Source organism: Syngnathoides biaculeatus, chromosome 9, assembly GCF_019802595.1.
Source record: "Syngnathoides biaculeatus isolate LvHL_M chromosome 9, ASM1980259v1, whole genome shotgun sequence".
NCBI lineage: Eukaryota > Metazoa > Chordata > Actinopteri > Syngnathiformes > Syngnathidae > Syngnathoides > Syngnathoides biaculeatus.
Window position 1 is genome coordinate 32,576,059 of NC_084648.1, and position 12,820 is coordinate 32,588,878.

A 12,820-nucleotide genomic window follows, 5' to 3' on the forward strand; every position below is an offset into this window, starting at 1 on the left:
AATCAACCGGAACAAATGCTTGCACGAAGGTATGCCCTATATTTGATTTTCAATACATGTCTCGTATAAATGAATTCAAAGTTCTTCGCTAGCATAACACTGCCGCGTGTGAATGATTGAATGAAATCAGAAGCATGGCGTCTCTCTCAGTTAAGAATGTATTGTATTTAGAATCTATAATATATCGTTGATTTGAATGAAATCAGAAGCATGGAGTCTGTCTCAGTTCAGAATGTATTGTATTTCCAATCTATAATATATCGTTGATTTGAATGAAATCAGAAGCATGGAGTCTGTCTCAGTTCAGAATGTATTGTATTGTATTTGCCATTTTTACTGTTTGTCTTACGTCAGCGCACGTGGCGTGACGTCACTTCAGGAGGCGCGGTTAAGTGCCGTGTACGGCGGGGTCAATTCGTGTCCCCAGTTTGCCAAATGCAGCCAGACTTGTACAAGAGGGTCCTACAGAGAGGTCTCAACTATTTCGAAATGATATGTTCATGGAATCAAGATTTTGGACAGGAGCAGGACGCAATGTCAGAGTGCGGAAGCGGAAGGATGCCGCCTGTCAAAATGGCGATCGAAGCGGAAGGATGCCTGCCGCCTCTCAAAATTCATGTTGAAATACAACAGGATAAAATTGTGGAATCGTACTGCGCATGTAAAGCGGGGTGAGTACTTTTTACCTGGAAGGATTATGAGTAATATCATTGTCGTCTATAAGTGAGTTAGGTTTGATTTTTCTACAAATGCATTGAAACAACGGTGATTAACTCAGTCAGTACCGTCGTCACCAGATGAAAAAGTTTGACTTGGCTCGTAATCGAACCCTGTGCTCTGTCTGAAAAAGTCTGACGTGATACAAATAGACGGTTCTCTTGCATGACATTGCGCATTTACCTATCACCAACCCGACTCGTCGGCATAAAACATTACACACGTCATTCAGCAAGTCAGTGACACGCAATGCAATCAAACTCAAAGTCGATACTTCTCCCTCGTACGGGAGGCCTTCAGCAAGCTTTAATCTAATCTATCGGAGACACTTCGCCAACTGTGTTTTAGGCTTTGGAAGATTAGTCACCCGGGCCCCTTGTAACCTAGCAGGATATACATCTCGTCAGAATTGCACGTTCCCCAAGGGCATCATCTGAGGACCATTTTCTTCCTGACATCAACTTTTCAAAACGCACGCTACCGACAAACATTGTTGTTTGTGGGACATGGCTGCGGGAGGGGCGGGACAAGCTCGGGGTTGGGACAATGCGGCTATCTGATTGGCTGTTATTGTACGTGTGATTGACATGTCGGAAAGGTCCATTCTGATGAAAGAGATCCTGCTGGGTTGCAAGGGGCCCGGTTGAGTCATACAACTAAGTGTGGACAGTATCAACACACACAAGGCTGTATCTCCAATGGTAAGCGAGGGAGAGGTATCTTCTCTGAGTTCGATTTCATTATTATCAGTGCTTTCTACATTGCATGAGAACAACTTTCACTTTGTTAGTGTATCAGTGCGCTGCTGAATGAAGTGTGTCATGTTTTATGCCGAAGAGTCGGGTGAGGGTTACGTAAATGCACCACGTCATGCAAAAGAAACGTCTATTTGCCTATTTGTGTCGCATCGGACTTTTAAGACAGGCCAAGTCCCAAGCCCGGATAAACGCAGAGGGTTGCGTCAAGAAGGGCATACGGCGTAAAACTGTGCCAAACGTATTTCAACTTTCCTCAAACAAATTCCAGAAAGGATAGGTCGTGGCCCGGGCCAACTACGCCCGCCCCTGGCACTGTTAATCGACAAGGCGTAGGTAGAAATTCAGATCATGTATTTCAGAGAAAAAAAAGAGGAGGAAAGCGACTTGGTCGGCAGAAGAAGAAGAGGAATGCACAGGCCCTGCAGCTGTGTGTAGGGACTTTGAATGTTGGGACCATGATGGGAAAAGCTCAGGAGTTAGTTGACATGATGATTAGGAGAAAGGTTGATGTATTGTGGACCCAAGAGAGCAAGTGGAAGGGGAGTAAGGCTAAATGTCTAGGAGCAGGGTTTAAATTATTTTACCACGGAGGACATGGGAAGAGAAATGGAGTAGGGCTTATTTTAAAGGAAGAGCTGGCTAAGAATGTCTTGGAAGTGACACGAGTATCAGATCAAGTGATGAGGATGAAATTTGAAACTGAGGGTATTACAGTATGTATAATGTGATTAGCGGCTATGCCCCACTGGTAGGATGTGACCTGGAGTTGAAAGAGAAGTTCTGGAAGGAACTACTCAACAAAGTAGTCCTGAGCATCCCAGACAGAGAGAGAGAGAGTCGTGATTGGTGCAGATTTCAATGGACATGTTGGCGAAGGAAAGAGGGGCGATGAAGAAGTCATGGATAAGTGCGGCATCCAGCAGAGGAACTTTGAGGGTCAGATGGTGGTGGACTTTGCAAAAAGGATGGCATTGGCAGTGGTGAACACTTATTTTCAGAAGAGAGAGGAACATAGAGTGACCTACATTAGGGGAGGTAGAAGCACGCAGGTGGATTATATTTTGTGCAGACGATGTAACTGGAAGGAGGTTACTGACTGTAAGGTAGCGGTGGGGGAGAGAGTAGCTCGGCAGCATAGGATGGTGGTGAGTAGGATGACTCTGGCAGCAGGGAGGAAGATTATGAAGGCAAAAGGTAGAGCAGAGAATCAGGTGGTGGAAGTTGAGAAAGGAAGAATGTTGTGTGGCCTTTCGGAAAGAGCTGAGAAAGACGAGATGGACAGGAAGAGCTCCCGGAAGACTGGAATGCCACTGCCAAGGTATTCAGAGAGGCAGGCAGGAGAGTACTCGGGGTGTTTTCTGGTAGGAAAGGGGAGAAGGAGACTTGGTGGTGGAACCCCCAAAATACAGGGGGTCATCCGACGACAGAGATTAGCGAGGAAGAAGTGGGACACGGAGAGGACTGAGGAGAGGCGAAAGGAGTACATCGAGATGCGCCGTAGGGCAAAGGTCGAGGTGGCGAAGGCTAAACAAGAGGCGTACGACGACATGTACGCCAGGTTGGATCCGAAAGAAGGACAAAAGGATCTCTACAGGTTGGCCAGAGAGAGGGATAGGGATGGGAAGGATGTGCAGCAAGTAAAGGTGATTTAGGATAGTGGTGGAAATATGTTGACTGGTGCCAGTAGTGTGCTAAGTAGAAGGAAAGAGTACTTTGGGAAGTTAATCAGTGAAGAAAATGGGAGAGAAAGAAGAGCGGAAGAGGCAAGCGTGAATGCCCAGGAAGTGGCAGTGATTAGTAAGGGGGAAGTTAGAAAGGCACTGAACGGGATGAAAAATGGAAAGACTGCTGGTCCTGATGACATACCAGTGGAGGTATGGAAGCAATTTGGAGAGGTGGCTGTGGGTTTTTTTTTTTTTTTTTTTTTTGACCAACCTACTTAATGGAATACTAGCGGGAGAGAAGATGCCAGAAGAATGGAGGAAAAGTGGGCTACTCCCCATTTGTAAGGACAAAGGCGATGTTCAGAACTGCGGAAGCGACAGAGGAGTAAAGATGATGAGCCACACGATGCAGTTGTGGGAAAGAGTCGTTGGAGGCGAGACTCAGGACAGAAGCAAGGATCTGCGAGCAACAGTATGGTTTCGTGCCGAGAAAGAGTACCGCAGATGCATTATTTGCCTTGAGGATGGATGCTCGTGGAAAAGTACAAAGAAGGTCAGAAGGAGCTACATTGTGTAGCGAGAGGAACTGTGGTCCTGCATGCGCAAGTCTGGCGTGGCGGAGAAATATGTTAGAAAAGTACAGGACATGTACCAGAAGAGTGGTGAGGTGTGCTGTAGGTGGGACAGAAGAATTTAAGGTGGAGGTGGGACTGCATCAGGGATCAGCTCTGAGCCCCCTCCTGTTTGCTGTGGTAATGGATAGGCTGACAGGCGTGTATGTGTATGTATATGTGCATGAATGAGAGGGGTGGAGGGGAAAGAGTGAGGCTCCAGAGAGAAGAGACAGCGAGGGTGGGCGACTTCAAATACTTGGGGTCAACGATACAGAGCAATGATGAGTGCGGTAAGGAAGTGGAGAAACGGGTCCAAGCGGGGTGGAACAGTTGGCGGAAGGTGTCTGGTGTTCTATGTGACAGAGGTGTCGCCGCTCGGATGAAGGGCAAAGTTTATAAAACAGGTGTACGGATTAGAGACTGTGGCACTGAAGAAACAACAGGAAGCAGAAGTGGTGGTACCAGACATGAGGATGTTGAGGTTCTCGCTCGGCGTGAGCAGGTTGGATAGGATGAGAAATGAGCTCATTCGAGGGACAGCCAAGGTTGGATGCGTTTTAGACGAGGTTAGAGAGAGCAGACTTCGATGGTTTGGACATGTCCAGAGGCGAGAGAGTGAGTATATTGGTAGAAGGGCGCTGAGGATGGAGCTGCCAGGCAAAAGAGCGAGAGGGAGACCAAAGAAAAGGTTGATGGATGTGGTGAGGGAGGACGTGAGGACTGCGGGTGTGAGAGAGGAAGAGGCCCGATATAGGCTCAGTTGGAAAAAGATGACACGCTGTGGCGACGCCTAACGGGACAAGCCGAAAGGAAAAGAAGAGGGAGAAGAATTCTTTACATCACGTACACTTTGAATGCTTCTATTTCAGGGAAATGAATATACTTTTGTATTATTCTTTACATGATGTACGCCTTGAGTGCTTATTTTTGCCGGCGAAGTGGGGGCAGTAATTATCAATGTTGGAAAAAAGAAAATAAAAAAAGAAATATAGACACATGAATAGGACGTATGCCTGTCGCCGCGAGATGAAGTTCTTTAAATGGTGTCTAAAATCTCTCTCGCGGTCAAACGTGAATGGAATCATGAACGTAAACATGAGACAAGAAAGAAAATACAGTCGCGACCTTTGGCCTTGTAAGGACTTCTTCAGGGATGGCCACAAAGAAAGAGAAAAATGGGGAGGAAATTATTTATTCATTTGTTTTTAGCTAACTTTTCTCTACTTTCTGTCGGGGGGAAAAAACGGCTTCTTCAAGCCACCGGTGTGGTATTTTGAATCAAAGACGTAAAAAAAAAAAAAAAGAAATTCCTCAAGCCACCAGTGTGGGGTTTTGATGACATTTTCAAAGATTGCTCATGAATGAAAAAAAAAGGAAAAAAAAAAAACAAGCATAATGAGAAATAATAAACTTGTGACTGTTTAAACTGTGTATTCATCATTAGATCACAACACTGACCTTTGACCAGTGTGGCTTTGCTTCATGGAATGAAACTGTTGTTTTAATTGCATTGATATTTCACAGTCAAATACTGCCACGACTGTATTTCAAAATAACTCAAAGAATAATCCTTCCACTACAGTTAGCGTACCCCAAAGGTCTCGTGGTTAAATTAAGACTTTGCAACGTGAGGACGGTGCGGGAGAAAACAATCGGGAAGCAGGGTGGAATGCATCGGCAGGGTTGTGATGCGCGAAAGGCTTCAGTAGTAGGTGGCAGTAGCGTTGTGAGATGCGCAAGAGACCGGTGGAAACGGAAGTCTGGTCCGTGTGTCACATTGGACGAGACGAGTCTATGCTTTCCGTTCAACCCGACTTCTGGTCATGTTTGCGTTATATTGTCAATACAACAACTGCTCTCTCTTAAAGCCGGTTTGGATGGTTAGTAAACGTCTTGGTATTGAAGAGCGCACTTCCGAGAGATGCTCTGGGGGTGCCGCTATGCATTGTGGGTATCCATTGCTGTCTCCAGCCAACCTCAAATTATGAAATGAGAAGCATGTTCACCCAAGAATTTGCACCGTTGCACCGTTTGACCTCGCGTCCGTGCTCGGCCTCGCCTGTTTTGCGTGCCGTCGGTCACGTGCTCACGATGACACCGTCGCTTGACACAGCGTGCGCGTGAATGGGTTGCGTGCTCGCGCCGTACCAACTCATACTTACCTGGCAGGGGAGATACCATGATCAAGAAGGTGGTTCACCCAGGGTGAGGCTCAGCCATTGCACTCCGGTTGTGCTGACCCCTGCGAATTCCCCAAATGTGGGAATCTCGACTGCATAATTTCTGGTAGTGGGGGACTGCGTTCGCGCTCTCCCCTGATCACGTGTCAAGATAAATATGGGAGCGTTCGTGCACGTGACCTATTGTGTGACAGCTGAGAGGGCGGCGGGCGAAGTGCGTCATCGCACGCAACACGCTACTGGGATGAGATTGCTCTTCTGTTTTCACTGCCAAGTTAACTTGAAACACGACAACTGTGATACTATGAAAAGCCCCAAGTAATTATGTCCAGGTCGGTAATGCCGACCCATCATAACCTTAAATTACATGTTACAAAACCTTTGCAGATCACCCAACCAGCAAGATTCACGTTCACTAAAGATCAACGCGTTGTTGTCACGCGAAGCCCAATCGGCACCGACCTGCTGCTCCATGCGGGCGGATACAATGGCGTCGTTGGCTTCGAGCGCATGCGCTAAGGCCCACAATCCTTTGTGTCGGGGCACTTGATAAACTTGGGAAAAAAAAAGCGCTCGAAGCCTGAGCGCCGATAAATGTTTAGACTTGCGTTGGAGTACATTAACTGTGGTTGAATGAATGGAATTATTTTTGAAATAGTGGCAGTTTTGACTGGAATACCGTTAGTCAAAACGGTATGCCGGGGAATCAAGTAGCTCCTTTCACCGTCCAGAAGGCAGTTTACTCTTGTTTCTCTTCAGATCGCATAAATCTTTCGCCTTTTACTAAAGATTTCCGTGGGGAGGAACAACAAGAGTCTATCTCAATTTTTTGATGCTCTGCGAAGGCGGAGCTTCTCTTTTACTGTGAAAGACAATTGAGAGAATGCATGAAGTTTGCAGTTCTGGAAGCACAGGCCTGTCCCCTTATGTATACAAAGAGACATATCATCGAGGCCGAAAGAGACTTAGAGTACTTGCGTGTGTACGTGTTCACCTGTGTCTCCTTTCAGTATTTTACCCGTTTAGTTTATTGTTTCTCAAATTGTCCAGTTTAAACATCTCTTCTCTGCCTCATTTCACTCTGTTGGCGACCACAGCCCTCTGACTGGTTGCCGTAACAACGTTTAAACACGCCTTCAAAACGGACCTTTCCGACCTGCCAGTCACTCGCACAATAATCTCCAATCAGGTAGCTGCTTTTGCCGTCACGTCCCACAAGCAATGCTGCTTATCGGTCGCGTGCGCTTGGAAAAGTTAATGTTACAAACAAAATGGTCCTCAGATGCGCTTGGGGAACGTGCAATTCTGATGAAAGATATCCGGCTAGGTTACAAGGGGCCCGCGTGATTCATTTTCCAAAGCCTAAAACACCGTTGACGAAGTGTCCACAGTGGATTCAGGCTTGCGGAAGACCGCACGTACAACTAAATGTGAACAATATCAGCAAACACAAGGCTGTATGGTCGAAGGTAAGTGAGGGAGGAGTATCTTCTCTGAGTTTGATTGAATTGTTATCAGTGCTTTATACATTGCAGGAGAACAACTTTCACTTTGTTAGTGTATCACTGACCTGCTGATTGAAGTGCGTCAGAAGAGTCGGGTTAGGGTTACGTAAATGCGCCGTGTCATGCAAGAGGAATGTCGATTTGCCCATTTGTATCGCGTCGGGCTTTTAAAACAGAGCACTGGGTTCCATTACGAGCCGAGTCAAATGAATACACCCGCACACTTATAAAGGCTGCAATGATATTTCTCGTGATCTTTCCAAGTAAAAAGTACTCACCCTGCTTTACATGCGCGGTACGAGTCCACAATTTTATCCTGTTGCATTTCAATATGAAGGTTGTGAAGCGTCAAACCTTTTTGCATCGATCGCCAACGTTTCGCTGTAACTCTGACATTGCGTCCTGCTCCGTCCAAAATCTTAATTCCGTGTACATATCCTTGCGTGAAATAGTTGAGACCTCTCTGTAGAACTCTCTTGGACAAGCCCGACACATTTGGCAAAAAACATACCCCAATACTGTGTGGAATACGCGATAGAGGATCCAGTTCAAACCAGTTATGTTCAGTCGCCTTTTTGGAAGATTGTGCGGCATGGCAACGGGAGCTAAGGGGGATGGGGGGCGGGGGGAGCTGAAGGTCGCCAGTCGGAGAGGTTCCATAAGATAGACACGCCACGAAAATGGATTTGAAGTGCGTGAAAATTTGAACTCACCATAACGCTAACACCTGAGCTTGTTTCTCTGCAACGAGATGGTACCATCTGCGGGGAACGGGAGACAATGACGCCCCAAATGTGTTGCTTCCAGTTTATTCCGTTTTGGTTGCCGTTACTCCAGAAAAATGCGCTTCACACAGATAAGATGTCGGAAATGGCAACAGGCTTTTCACTGCTTTGGTGGCGATCTCCGGGTTGACATCGGGGCTTTCCACTTAGACGAAGCCTTTCTGTCTCAACCGGTTCGAGCTGGCGATGGATTTTTACAAAGTGTCCAGTATACAGTTCAGCAAGGTTAGCCTACATGCCGATATGCGCTCTCGGACACATGTGGCTGCAGAGCGGAGCCCCACTGACGACATGAGGAAATGATGCAGTCATGACTAAATATGGGCATAAGACATACTTCAACCCCCCTTTCGGACTCGAAAGAGTCCGACACCTGAAATGAACAAAATTAAAGAAAGGTGCCAGCGGCGTCATTGTCCGAAGTGCGTTGTGCATCGGGCATGGGGCATTTTCCTCAGGGATGAGTCGAGCTGGGGTGCAGTCGGCTTCCTTGTCGAATGATGTCATCAACGGGTGCCAGCCGGCACTGGAGAAGATGTGGTTTACCGGCTGTCGTCAGGTCGAGGGATCGCTGGGCCTGAGGCGGATCTGGCCGGTCATGTTGATGAGATGTGGAATCACGTGTCCCCCCTTCCTGCAGGATGTACCGCTGTGGCCGTCTGCACATTTAAATTTTATGGGCAGCGATTGAACCCCTTTAAATAGTTATGGTTTTAATGAAAAAAAAAAAAAAAACAACAGGTATGATCTTTTAGAAAATTTGCAGTCTTGTATGTTGGGTAGGACACCATTTATTAAGGGTTGGAGATTTTAATTGCGCATTAAAGGTCGAATCCAGAGGAAATAAAAAAAATATTAAAAATAATCTCAACTCAACAGAAATAAAATAAATTAGCGTCAAAGTCAGTCTCAAGATTTTGTTCTAAATGTCACAGAGTTTCGGCAAGTATGTAACTCCCTGGAATGTGATGTCACGCCAAGACAACATTTAGCCAGAGAGCGAAAAAGCTAGCAAAGATAAGAAGGTAAAGTGTGTTGTATTCGGCTGTTCTGCGTCAAACGCTGACAGAGTCAGCTTATATGAATGACCGAAACATGAACGGACAGGCAAGTTATGGACCAGGTTTGTGAAAGCAAAGCGGGCGCATTGGACTTACAAATCAAAGTGGACAGTAAAATGTTCCAAGCATTTCACGGAGGACTGCTTTGAAAACCCGGCACAGCATTCACTTGGCTCCGGGAGAAAGTAAGTACGTACGTGTTCAATTGTTTAGTAGTGACGAGTATCTACTTCATTTTAAATGGAAGTACAATACCGATGCGGATATTTGTGTCAGCTAATATCCTTATCCGTGTGATGTTTTGGAGGTGACGAAATTTAGACACTGCATAAAGTTTGTGTACTGTTGACGGGGAGGTCTTCCTGACATTCGACTACGGCAGTGCGTGCTTTCAAGTGTTTCAAGTGCATTATGTAAAATACCGGCTAAATCTTTAAACGCAGAATGATACCGAAGGTTTCGATTTTTGTTTTATGCCGGCTCGGTCGCTAGCACAACAACAACAAACCACTCACTGTTGTACGCGAGCAGAATCAGACGTTTAAACGTGTTTGAATTAGATTATTTCGGCAACAAGCATGCAGATTTCTTGAGCCACCTATCAGTCTGTGTTTTGGGTGCGAAGTTCCACGTCAACTTCCTCAGGTCTCGCCGAATCCTGTCATCGTGTTGCACTCATCAACTCAGGTCCGAACATACAGTGAAGAAAATAATAATTTAAACACCCTGCTATATTGCAAGTTCTCCCACTTAGAAATCGTGGAGTGGTCTGAAATTTTCATCGTAGGTGCATGTCCACTGTGAGGGAGATAATCTAAAAAGAGAAATCCTGAAATCACAATGTATGATTTTTTTTTTTTTTGGTATGATTTATTTGTGTGATACAGCTGCAAATAAATATTTGAACACCTGTCTATCAGCTAGAATTCTGACCTTCAAAGACGTGTTAGTCCACCTCCACTCCACGTATTATCCTGAATCATATGCACCGGTGTGAGGTTGTTAGCTGCGGAAAAAACACTTGTCCACCCCATACAACCAGTAGGACTCAAACTTGAGATGGCCAAGACTAAAGAGCTGTCCAAAGACACTGTTGGACCAATCATTAGAAAATGGAAGAAGGTAAACATGACGGTCAATCTCAATCGAGCGGAGCCCCAAGCAAGATATCACCTCGTGGGGTCTCAATGATCCTTAGAAAGGTGCGGAATTAGAAGACAGGACTACACGACAGGAATTGGTCAATGACCTGAAAAGAGGTGGGACCACCGTTTCCAAGGGGACTGTTGGTAATTCAGTAAGACGTCATTGTTTGAAATCATGCATGGCACGGAAGGCTCCCCTGCTTAAACCAGCACATGTCAGGGCCCACCTTCAGTTTGCCAATGACCATTTGGATGATACAGAGGAGTCATGGGAAAAGGTTTTGTGGTCAGATGAAACCAAAATTGAACTTTTTGGTCATTATTCTACTAACCGTGTTTGGAGGAAGACAAATGATGAGTTCCATCCCAAGAACACCATCCCTACTGTGAAGCAAGGGGGTGGTAGCATCATGCTTTGGGAGTGTTTTTCTGCACATGAGACGGGACGACTGCACTGTATTAAGGAGAAGATGGCCATCTATTGCAAGATTTTGGGGAACAACCTCTGTCAGGTTCAAAAAGCTTGACCCTCTATTAAAAGAAGGCGAACAGACAAGGCTTCAAGTTTTACTTGCTGCAAGGGGAGCGGCAGGACCTCTCCCTGCTTCCAACCAACTCCAACTCGTGTCCCCTTGCAGCTTCTTTTTATTCACATAAATCACATGATGATTGTATGTGTGTGTGTGTGTGTGTGTGTGTGTGTGTGTGTGTGTGTGACTGTTTGATTGACTACATCTGATTGATTACATCTGTCTGATTGATGACATCTCTTTTCAAGACAATAAGTTCAAAGGTAGAAGCTAGGTGGGGATGTGGAAACCAACTACGGTATGTACAAAATGAGAACATATGTATGATTTCTTTAACATTTCCCTCCTGTTTATCGTCTTGGAAATATGAGTGGGGACATCAGAATGATGTTGCATTTTCAGAAAGTTCATCATTTACACGTGAGCGTATAAAAGGCATCAAAAGTTTCCTTTTGGCTGTCGCTGCATATAATCAGGGTCTACTTGTTGTAGAAGGGGATAGTTCACAAAAACATTTGACCTTGCTCTAACCATCATAGATTTCAAACGTGGGATTATACACATCGTGAAAAGGCAGAGCAAACTCAGAACAGTAATTGCAGGTCCAAGGAACTTCATCATAACAAAATACCAAGGTCCAGAGGTGAACAAGGACCAATCATAATAAGTATAATCATAAATAAACAGTGGGTGAACATGGTTGCTCATTTCTGAACCAATAAAGTGCGATTACACAGCAGCCCAGGAATGTAGCTGTTCTTGGTGCTAGAGTCGGGAAACATGTAGGAGAAAGGCAACGCTTGTCAAGATAAGCACACAGCCACCACTAACAGTGGAAGCTGTGATTAGAGATGTAACCCTTACTGGTGATTGGGACAGTCGTGTAGACTTTGGTGCCCCACGGCATGTAAGGGCAAACACAGAAGAGATTCATCAGCTCTGCTGGTGACAGTTCAGAGTCGCTGTCCATTTAATGTAAGGCCATTGTCCTGCACTCCATCGGTCGTTTTCCAAACAACTGTCTTTACATTAGAGATGAAAGTGGGCTTTTGTGAAAATTCCTGAAAATACAAATGTGAGCACTCGGGAGACCCGGGGGCAAGCCCCCTTGGGAAATTTTTGAAATAATGGATGGCTGTGGTGCATTCTGGCGGTATCTGTGAACAGAATTCTGACAAAAATTGAAAGTCAAATTTCCAAGTCCTGACCCCCAAAAAATTGGGCAGAAGCTCCCCAAGGGCCAAGGCCAGATTTTTTTGCCCCCCACCCCCCTATCACTGGATAGCACAAAATCACATTTGTCATTAAAATATGCCATCTTATCTCAAGACAAATGAATTAAGTCAACTAATCAGTAAAAAGACATCGAAAATTGTCCTTTTTTTCCCACATGATACATATTATAGTATAGCTATAAAATATACTCGAAAATATATCAGAGAATTTCTGCACCATACAGCAAAACATGTTAAAGTTGATCTGTAGTAATTACTGTCAACGTTTAAGTCTCAAACTTGCTACGTCGCATTGTACTGATACTCGACCACATTGGCCACTATCTTAGATATAGTCATACTAATAGTATAATCAGTTGCCTTTAGTATTTATATATATATATATATATATATATATATATATATATATATATACGCAGTCATTCAAAAAATGTAGGGGTGTGGTCAGTCACGCTCGCAGATAAAGTTGCGGGTGTGATTAGGGATGGCCTTCAAATAACTTACTGGATTGATATAACCTAACTGTAAATTAAAAATAAAATAAATACATAACTAAAATAGAAAACTAAAATTTAAAACTCGGAAAAGATCATTTCCAATTTCAACTGGTATTAGTAAAACATGAT

General features: G+C 44.9%; 2 non-coding genes across 2 annotated transcripts; both read left to right on the plus strand.

The window, feature by feature from the left end:
* The first annotated feature begins 5,907 nt into the window (after positions 1–5,907).
* Positions 5,908–6,071, plus strand: LOC133506794 (U1 spliceosomal RNA). The gene has a single exon (XR_009796618.1). It is a non-coding gene; the product is annotated as a U1 spliceosomal RNA (small nuclear RNA).
* A 601-nt stretch (positions 6,072–6,672) lies between these two features.
* Positions 6,673–6,786, plus strand: LOC133506811 (U5 spliceosomal RNA). The gene has a single exon (XR_009796632.1). It is a non-coding gene; the product is annotated as a U5 spliceosomal RNA (small nuclear RNA).
* The last annotated feature ends 6,034 nt before the right edge of the window (positions 6,787–12,820 follow it).